The sequence below is a fragment of the Cajanus cajan genome, chromosome 2, assembly GCF_000230855.2.
Source record: "Cajanus cajan strain Asha chromosome 2, NIPB_CcT2T_4, whole genome shotgun sequence".
Taxonomy (NCBI): Eukaryota; Viridiplantae; Streptophyta; class Magnoliopsida; order Fabales; family Fabaceae; genus Cajanus; species Cajanus cajan.
The window spans coordinates 81545551-81556668 of record NC_138518.1 but is presented as its reverse complement, the minus strand read 5'-3'; positions in this window follow the sequence as shown (position 1 = coordinate 81556668).

Here is an 11118-nt window from a genome sequence, read left to right as displayed (position 1 = left end):
TTTGCCCTCACTTTTGAGTGGTTCCACCCATTTTTTGTGGGGTTAGATGTAACCAACATACTCTATTGTAATCCTTACGTTTTTAATGATATATACATGTTGTTTCATTCATTGTTGTGTATGTTTCTATTATTATTGCTTGCTTTGGATTAAATCTCCTTGCATGATATAGGTTCCATTGGGTATTGGAAAATAACCTTTGAAACTAGCTCTGAAACAAATGCCTAGTGGGAAATGTATCTAGGAATGGAGCTTGGCCCATTAGTAGTCTTAACCCTAGTCCGTAATGCGGGTGTAGATATTGGGTACTCAAGGGATTGATATTCAATATCCGCACCTAGGCTCTTGCTCTAAGGGATTAGGTTTGAGTAAACTATTGGGTTGACTAAGCAATGAGTTTAACAAGAGATTAAGGATTTATTAGTTTAACGTTGGTGAAATCTAACCCCACAACCTCACATTACCATAATACCATTTCTAACCTTTTCCACCCAAAACCAAATATATTTTTATATAGCTTTCATTCCAGTAGTCATGGTTTTTAATTCATATTCACATGACAAACTACAAATTGGAATCATTCATTAGTCACGAATAGTCAATAAATGTTTGTGTTACCTTCTAATCCTTATGGATACGATATTTTTACTACTTGAACGGCCGGTATACTTGCCGTGTTTGAGACCGTTAATAGAATTTAACTGATTTAAAGATTTAAACAAAAGTGTTTTAATGGAAATCTCAACAAGTTTTTTAAAAATATGTTTGGTGTTACGGGTAGATTGTATGAAACTTGCTTGAGTGGGTAGATATAGGATAAATATGTTAGGAGTGTGAAGAGTGAAAAATCCATGTGAAGCCTGTATAACCTAGATCACGCCAGGCGCGGAATACCCACGCCCAGCGCAACCAGAGGCATTTGGTCTCTGTCAAGACCCACGCCGGGCTCAATTTCTAATTGCGCCCGGCCCAACCTTCATTATGGCTACTGGAACGGCCACGCCCGGCGCATTTGTTGGAGCGCCGGGCGCATTAATAGTTAGGTGCTTCAGGGGGTTGGAAAGCTCGGCGCGCACAGCGCATTTATCACTGGAAGGTTTGAGCGTTAATTACTCCGGGCGCTCACATGCCAAGCCGGGCGCATTCAATGCTTGCACGTTTGGAACCCTATCCACGCCCGGCGTGAAACGGCAGCGCCCAACTTCATATCAGATAAGGGCAACCTTTGGTATTCTACTGATACCGCGCCCGGCGCGGAAGAATTTCACGCCCGGCGTGACCCTTCAGATGCCCCCTAACCTCTCACGCCCACTCTCCCACTCTTCACTTTCAACTTCTCTTCCCTCTCTTCCCTCTCAACTCCCACGCCCCTCTACCTCCAACCCCTCATTCTCTCACTCGCTCAACTCATTCTATTCCCTTTCTCATTGCCATCTTCTGCTCACGTTTTCTATCTCAAGGGCAAGCCTTCGTTTTTTTCTTTTTCCTTCGCCTCCAAGCACTCCGAACTCAAGTAGGTGTTATACATGTTTTTATTTTCCTGTAGTTCTGGTTTTTGGGATTTCATGGGGGTTCTGTCAACTTCCATTGGGGTGAAATCGCGCCAGGCGCGATGCTTGAAACGGCCCGTTCAAATTCCAGAACGGCCCGTTTTGGACTTTGGAACGGCCTGTTCCATGTCCAGAACGGCCCGTTTCGGAATTTGGAACGGACTGTTCCAATTCCAGAACGGCCCGTTTCGAATTTAAGAACGACCCGTTCTGATCTTGGAACAGCCCGTTCTGGGGCAATTTTTTTAAATCAGTTTACTTGCGCCCGGCGCAATTCTGTTTTGAGCCTGGCGCTACAAGCTCCAGAGAGCTTTTTAGGTGTCGCACGCCCGGCGCAATTCTGTTTTGCGCCCGGCGCAAGTTACTCCATAGAGTTTTCATTACTCTCTGCGCCTGGCGTTCGTGTTTCATGCCCGGCGCATAGCACCCCTGGACCCCTTGTGTGCTGTGTTTTAATTTTCTTTCTCTGTTCTTGGGTTTAAGGATAGCTTCCTTTATGCTCTACTTGAACTGGCCATCCCTGTTTATCTGGCTATGCTCATTCCTTTCTGCCTGGAATTTCTTTTGTTAATTTTTACAGATGGCCTCTTCCAGCAAACGCCCACGTCAAAGAAAATCTGGGCAAACTCCTCGCAAGCAGACTCGACCTTATTCTGATCTCTTCCTGACAGAGCGCAATGAGAAACATTTCGAGTCCACCAGTGCTCGGAAATTTATACTGGAAAGGCGGGTTGAGCTGAAGCCAAATGAGGCTCCCAAGTTTCAAGCTGAACGCCCGGCGCAGTGTCTTCCAGAGGTTTTCAAGCATTCTCTGCCTTAGAGCAAGCCCGGCGCAATTCTCTATTAAGTCCAACGCAATTCATTCCAGAGAGTTTTGAAGTACTCTCTGCCTCGATCACGCCCGGCGTGGTGGAGTCTCGCGCCCGGCGCATGTATGACTTCCAAAAGTCCACTGCTCTGTTATTCTTAAGCCCAGCGCGGCGTCATCTTGCGCCCGGCGCAGCCTCTCTGCTCTGCTCCTTGGCTCCTTATGTTTCCAATCCCAAAGATCTTCAATCCTCAAATCTCTAGCTCAATACCTACACAAAAAATGAGGTGTATTAAGGTATTGTTAGCTGAATTTGGGTTAGTTATATCTGCACGCAAAATGAACCAAAAAGAGAACAATTATATTGCAATGGTTCAAAGGATGAGTGGAATTTATTCAATAAGTCTCATCCAAAAAGAGGTAAAATTGAGACTTAACAACAATCATCCACAATGATGAGATATTGTCTGCTTTGGGCTTTAGGCCTCACGGTTTTGCTTTTAGTCATTACCCAAAAGGTCTCTCAAACATTGAAGTATGTTTATATTATATAAGTTATTATTTTTTGTCTTATTTTATCAATGTGAGACTTGTTTGTATCCCAACATCCTTGAACGAACATAACATTAAAGAAGGGATTTTTAAAAAAATTGGGAGTGAGGGAACTGTACTGTTTCTTTATTTTTTTAAAAATATTTTTTAAATTAAATAAAAAAAAATTATTGATTTGGTTATCTAAATAATTTTTAAAAAATTATTATTTTCTATTAAAAAAACAACTTCTATTCGTCAAAATTATTATTTTTAATTTTTTTTATAATTACTTTTTACGTTTAATAAATTGTCTTTGTGTTTACCATTTTTGACGATTAAGGAAACATGATTTTCACGGAGACCAAGAGTGTAATGAGCTACGTTTTATTGGATCTAGTTGGGCTATTGCGTAATGGGCTGCATGGGCTTGCAAAGTTTAAGTTATATATATTGGATTGCGGTCGTGGAGATTTTCTTCTAGGATGAGAACTAATGAAAAAAAAGGGTTATACGCATCTATATTTGTAAAGTTTTAACAAAAATAAATAGCCAACATTAATATATTACATTTTTTTTATAACAAACTTTGTGATTTTCTTCTGAATTTGCTCACTTTGGTTCCCATGTTTTCTCTTTGCCTCTTTTCCTTCTTTTCTTTTGTTCAAGTAAAGAAAAATATGAACAAAAATCTTTAAGATTGATTCTAATTTAACTAAAGTTATTAATGGAAAAAATGTTTATATGTTTTTACATTGCTAATGTAATACATACTTTTCTTCCTCGTAACAAAAAAAAGAATACTTTTCTTCCTAATTAAATCTTATAATTTTGGAGCACTTAATCTGTTACAAGAACTAATGTTAATAAAACCATTATATAGAAGCTCATATGAGTAAGAATTTTTTTTGGCTTAAATTAAAGAAAAATGCGATACACATAAAAAAATTCATGTGATAGTATTTTGGTGTTATATTTTTTTCTATTATATAATTTATTACAGAGAAATTAGTCTAATGTTGTGGTAATCTACTTTTCATTTTATCATCCAATCAAAAATCAACATATTTTTGTTGTTAAATATAAAAAAAAATTGTGAAAGGATAACAACAACTAACAAGTGGGTAACTCTAAGTTGAATCAACCAAAGGAATTTGACTTAGTTGAAGCAAAATTATAAATAGGTCATTGACTCAAATCTTGCGAAAAACATTTCTTAGAGAGAACATTTAATTATATTGCTTTAACTTCCAACATTGTCAAATTTTGTCTTCACAATTTTTATTCGGTAAAAAAAAAGGAAAAAGAAAAACTCTGAGTGAAATCATTTTAAAAAGATTCACATACTTACAGAAGATTTGCTATTTTTTGATTTAATACAATCCGTATTTTGTTTCACATTGAACATTCTAAAACAAAGTTGAAATACCAGTTAATATTATTGCTAGTCTTCGTATGTTTGCTTCTACATTTTGAAAACAAAAAATCATAAATTAATTTTGAGTTCAGAAGAAATAAATTTTGTATCGGATAAAAAATTTATGTTGAATTTACCGTTATCTTGCTTTTATAATAAAAACGTTCAAACTTAAATTAATATAATTAAAAGTTAATTTTAATTAAAATCAAATTGGTAAATGGTAGATCCAAACACACGTTACACTGTTGATCTGTGTAACTGATCCCGTCTACATAAAAATGGTTTGGTTGCTATTATAAGGTCAAGTTATGAGGAAATATAGAAAAACAATCCAAGAAAATGGAAAGAGATAGATATTGGAAATGAGTATAACTGGCAAGGAAATGGAAATTATATATGCTTTGTGGAACTATATCCTTTTTTTATATTTATAATTGTTTAAGATTGTTTATTTTTAAATATAATAATTTTTTTATATAATAATTAAAATGTTTCTTGTTATACACTATTTTATTTTTACTTCATAATAATATTAGTTATCATGTGTAAATTAATTAAAAATTAAATGAAATATAATGATATAATTGATGGCCTAACAACAAATATTGTCTCAAAATCTTAAAAATAATAAGCAAATAAAAACAAAATTTTACTTAAAACTTCGATATTTAAAAAGAGCAAAAGGAGTAATATTCATAAAAAAAGTATGGTGAGAGAAAGAGATTACTAAAATATTAAGAAAAATACAACAAACAGTAAAAAGACAATGACAAAAATCAGTGAGAAATTGACAAATTATATTAAGAAACAATTTAAAGGAAACAAAAGAAAAAGAATACAAACATTTTAATAACAAATAAGCATGAAACATGATGGATAGACTATATTAGAAAAAAAATCAATTTTTATATCAACTATAAATAAAATAATTAACTAATATATAAGTGAATATAAAAATTAATTTTTTAAAGATGAATTAAACTTTTAACTTATTTTCTTAATATGATATCAAAGTTATCATAAATCCACTCTAAAAGAGTTACCGATCATTAATACATGTACTAAATTCAATAGTATTGAGTGTGAAGGGTGTATTGAGAGAAATTTAAGTTTCATTTATCCTAAATCATTAAAATTCATATACCAAATCCAACAATGCTAAATGGGAGGGAATGTATTAAAAAAAATTAAAGTTTCACGTCGATTAAATATAAGGCAAGTAAATAGTACTTAAGTCGAGAATAACCTTTATCTTATAAATCAAACTAATATTATAAGATGACTTTGTTTTCTTACCTTTGGTCAAAGTGAGATTTTTATTTTTTTTAATAGATAATATTTTATTCCTTAGTCACGTGAAGAGGAGATAAATTTTTGATGTGTGTAAAATAGCATTTATTGTTAGGTCAATTTCTTAAAAAAAAATAGTCTTTTAACTTTTAGTTAGAGAATATGTTGATTTAAAAAAAAAAAAACACGAATCTGTAATTATTTTATTCAAAACAATTTTTTCATGGTTGGTTATGTATTTATAATTTATGAAATAATTGTTCTATACTTGTTGTGCAACTTTTTTTTTATATATATTTTTTAATTCATAAAAATTTTAATGACGATAATGATGTTCAAAATTTTGTACATAATATATCGATCTCTTACCGATGACCCGACCTAATGATTTAAACAATCGCTAAAAAATAAATGCTAAATGAAAACACAACAGTCTACAAAATAAAAGACAACAAACCATAAATCATTAGACAGCGTAACTAATATGGAACAATGGAAATATATCATATTGCTTATAAAAAAAACATTTTTTAAAACAAGAAACACTTTTTTTCCTATATACTTTTTATGTATTTGTCTATTTTTTTAAGTAGGAAATTTCTTACTTTATTTAAAAAATAACTCCTATTTACTTCTTAAATTATTGTCTTTTTAAAACACTTATTTAAAAATACTTTTTTTTTAAATTTAAACAAACAAACCCATAATTAAAAAAATGACAGAGACATGCTTTGAACATATATGATAACATTGAATAACCTGCTATGAGCTTATATGATAACATTGAATAACACGTTATGCATGTTTGACACCCCCTTTTTAATTTATTTTTATATTTAAATTAAAACTTCAATAATAAAGTATATAATATTTGTTTATTCTATTTTATTTTAAATTAAAATATAATTTAAATGTTATACGTCGAATAATTATTTTTTATTAGTAGAAATTAGAATAATGGCAATATGATTCAAATTTAAAATTTCATATATACATCACTAAACTAAGCTCTAAAGAGAGAGAGAGAGAGAAATAACTTATTTTAAAAATTATCGAACAAAATGAAGTGTGAACGACAGGAGGCCCAAAATCACTGAAATGGGCCTGGGATGGGACCCATTGGGTTATGTAGTAGCGTTGTATGGTGCGTTGACTTTTGATATCCCAAAGGTTGACTAAACAGTTTTTGCCATATTTTGAGTGCATGTGCACATCCAAACGCGTCAAAGCTGAAATAGCACTGTGTTACATAAACCCTTCCCCACTATCATACTATACTCCTAATTATTTAACAACCTACACTATCTCAATAAATACAAAAGCTTAATTTGTTTGTCATGTAAATTTTCAATTGTAAAGAGGAACTAATTGGGCTGCCTCAGCCATGTTGTAAATAGATATATGTTAAATAAAGCATGAAAAAAAAAGGAAAGTCTCAATAAAACATTATTTGACATTCTTAAATATTTTTATTATTGAATAAAATTTATTAAAAATTAAAAAAATTAATGGATCGCATTTTTATCTAATAAATTATATTTATAATTTTGTAAATTTTAATAAGTTTAGATAAATAACTAAAATGTATTAAAACATTATGAAAATGTATAATCAATGAGTTTAATTGAGTTGATTGAACATGATGTGAATATTGTAAATTATATTAATATCGAGTTTAATTCATATAAATAATTAAAATTATGAGAATGTGTAATTAACATTGTTATTAATTTTAAATATATTTTTAGTTGTATATTATAATAGTTATAATTTCTAAATGAATCCTATCAAAGACACATATTATTTTACTTTATATAAATAAAACAATTTCCTCTCTAGTAACATATCTTCTAAAAAACTGCGCCCGTTTTTTGATGAGTGGTTAGAATAGAATTTATGGAATGCAAAGGTGAGAAACTTAGTCAAAAGATGAGTCAAAGAGAGTATAGTTCCTACTTCGTAGGTCGATGGCTAGTTAATAGTCCAATCTTCATAATGGTTTAATATTTTATCGTCTTAATTTGAATTTTGAATATCCTGCCGTCTCGATCGTAAACAAGAGCCATACAATAATAAGATAACTCCTTGTTATGAATGATTTAAAGTTTAATAGTCTAACCATTATTCAATGGTGATTGAACTGATTAAAAATAAAAATAATAATTATTTTATACATTACATTGGATAACAATAACATAGTGTTTATAAGTGTTGAATGACTATTTTATTATTAAGATAGAAATATTTTATACTTACAACCAACTGAAATTTCTGTGACGGAGGAGGTAACATAAAAAAATGGGGATTGAAGTTTTGAGATAAAGGAGAGAGACGAAAAAAAAGTGATGAAGAAAAAGGAATTATGTAATAATAATAATACCAATAATAATAATAATTCAAATATAAATTTTATTTTAAAATCTTGAATTTTAATGTATAACATATAAATAAATGATGCATCTTGATTCGAATATCCCCCATATTTCTCTCTCGAATTTACTTTTTCCATATCTTTAATTTGTTTATATTCAATATAACAAAGTTTGATTATTAATTATGAAAAAAAATATTGTTCTTTTTAGTTTATTGTTTATTGTAACATTGTGCATGATTAATAGTTGATTTTATTTAATTATGTGTTGTGGTTATTTATTGTTTAATTGTTGAGAAATTTTGAAAAATTATAAATGTTCATGTATTTTAGTTGTTTATGATTTTTTCTAAATAGAGGTCAAAATTAACCTGTTGGAAAAATGTATATAAGATATTTTTTAAAAGAAATAAACTTCATAATTTGATTTCTTTAGAAAGTCAGAGAAGAGCTTTAAAGTCAAGATTTTTCTCTCTTCTTCTAAGTCTTGTAGAGAGTGAGATTTTGTAGCTGAAATTGTGATGCAAGCTTCAAAGTTAAGAATCTAAGTGGGTACAGTGTTGGTGCGAAGTTAGCTTATAATGATTCATTATTCCTCCTTCTTCCCCTCTCTTGGTGATTAGAGGTAAAAGAAGTTAGAATCCAACTCTTTTGTTGATTGTTGAAGTTGTATGTTTAATTATTTGTTGATTATTGATGCATGTATGTTGTTGTGTTTGTTGATTATTAGATGCTTGTTTTTGTTACTAGTTGTTGGATTATTAAGTGTAGAAATCTAACGGATCCTTATATTTATAATTTTTATTTAAATTTAAAATATGTATACACAACATAGAAGTTCATGATGAAAATAAATAAACTTATTTTCTCTTTCTCCCACTTAATTGTACATTGTTTTAGGTATCATTTCTCGTAATAAAGTATGTTAGAACAAAATTTCTCCTATATTTTTAATGTTAGGAATAACTCTTTATAAAATATATGTTCTTATATATTATGATTTCCATGACATTCAACCACAATGAAGAAATTAAATAAAAACAAGTATTTAAATTTAAGAATCTTTCAAGCAATTTTTATTATAGATGCTCTAACATACTAGTATGGTGAATTAGTTAAGTAAGTTGAAATTAGTAGCACCAAATTCTTTTCACAAATAGTATGACATGATTCATACAATTCTTTAAACTTTGGTTTCATCAAGGTGGAAAGAAGAGAGGTTACAATCATTCCAAACTTTCTCCTATACAAAAACCATGTTTCTTAATTCTTAAATTAGTTATCCATCATTAAAAAAAATTAAAGTTCTCGATAATCGTAATATTTTGAGATTAATCTCTATCTTAATAAGTTAGAGTATACCAGTGATATCTCTCATGGTTTACATAATTAACTAGATCATAGTTCATATGAATGTTTAAATAGATATTATAAAAATCAATACGCTTATTATTTATGATAAATTATGATTAAATAAATGTATAAAACTGTTTAATATTGTCCATGTATCATCATCACCCAATGATCTAAGCATACTTTTGGCAAAAAAAAAAAAAAAAAATTGTATCTCACAAAGCTATCATGAGAATATCCTAAGAGCATCTAGTCACTGCCCTGTGTACTTCAAATGGCCTAACAAAGTAGCACCTACTTCACAAAGAACCATTAGATTTTTTTTGGTAAATACAGAGAACCATTAGATTAGGTCAAAGTAATGAAAAAATTGGTCGGTACAGGAGGTAAATTATAAGACTGTATTTATAGTTAGAAAAAAAAAATGAAATTTTAAGATTCACACTGAATAACTTTTTGAGTAAGTAGTTGTAGAAAAAAAAGATAAAATATTATTTTTTCTTACGAATTAAATTAATTTATGTACTAAATTTTTATAAAAATAAAAACTCTCTAATTTAACTTTTTATAAAAACCAATGTTCTATATAAGTTATTTTAGTTTGGGAAAATCTCAGTGTGTTTGGATAACTACTAAAATCAATTTTAGCTCCCAAAACCATGGTAGAATTAAAAAAAAAGTGGAAACAATTATTTGTTGTTTTGACTTTCAGCGTAAAATTGAAATTTTTCTTCTCCTAAAACATGTCTTAACCTACTAAAGTCTAATTTTGTTTGCACTATTATAATGATTGTTAATAGTTTTTGCATGTAGTGGATATTGAAAATGATTATGGAAAAATAAATCTAATATATACACACATTCAATTTATTTTGCCTTCTCATGTTCTTGTTGAACAATTCTTTACGAAAAAATTTATTTAAACAAGCCTTTCATAAATTTTGTTTTTAACTAAATGAAACAAACATAATAATTTGGTCACATAGGATTTACAGTTTTTTTATAAGTTAATAAAAAGTAACATTTGCATTCACATTCGTAACATGTTTTTTTTATTCTTCACTATTTACGTTAGTTAGTTTGTAAGAGAAACTAAGAACTTGTTGTTTAGTGTGACAGATAAGTTATAAATATTAAAAAAATAAAGAGTTTTAAATATTAGTGTGGAAATAAAATCATGGAGATCTGGCCACTTTTTTAATTTCATTCTCCTTAATTTTGTTACATCAAATAACTCAACTAATTTCTTCTATTTGTATTTCCACTCTAACACACAGAGTGCAAGTGGAATGGTACTTTTCAATTTCATACATGTATAATCTTAAAATAGAACATGTTAATTTTCTTCCATTCAAATAAACACATATGGTGAAAGACTCTCATATCAATAGTGAACAGAGAGAATTTCATCGGAGAAAAATAAACAATATTTTTTCTCCTTTTATCCTTAATTAAGATTAACATATAGTTTAAAAAATAAAAAAACAAAAGTTCCATTTGAGTGACAGTATATATAATATACATATAAGTAGATTAAGTAGAATAAAAAATAATTTTATGTAATTTTTATAAAGTTATATAGTGCATATTATTGTATTTATTTATTTTTTTCATTTTAATAACTATCACAATTACATCAATAACAGCAAGGACATAATTGACTACCTATGAATACTCTTATTCTCCTTCAATAATGTATTCATATAGATTATTCTATGACATTGGGTACATATACGGATAAACTATTAAAGTGTAAGTGTGTACCTTTTAAGAGATGGACTTAAACAATTAGAGT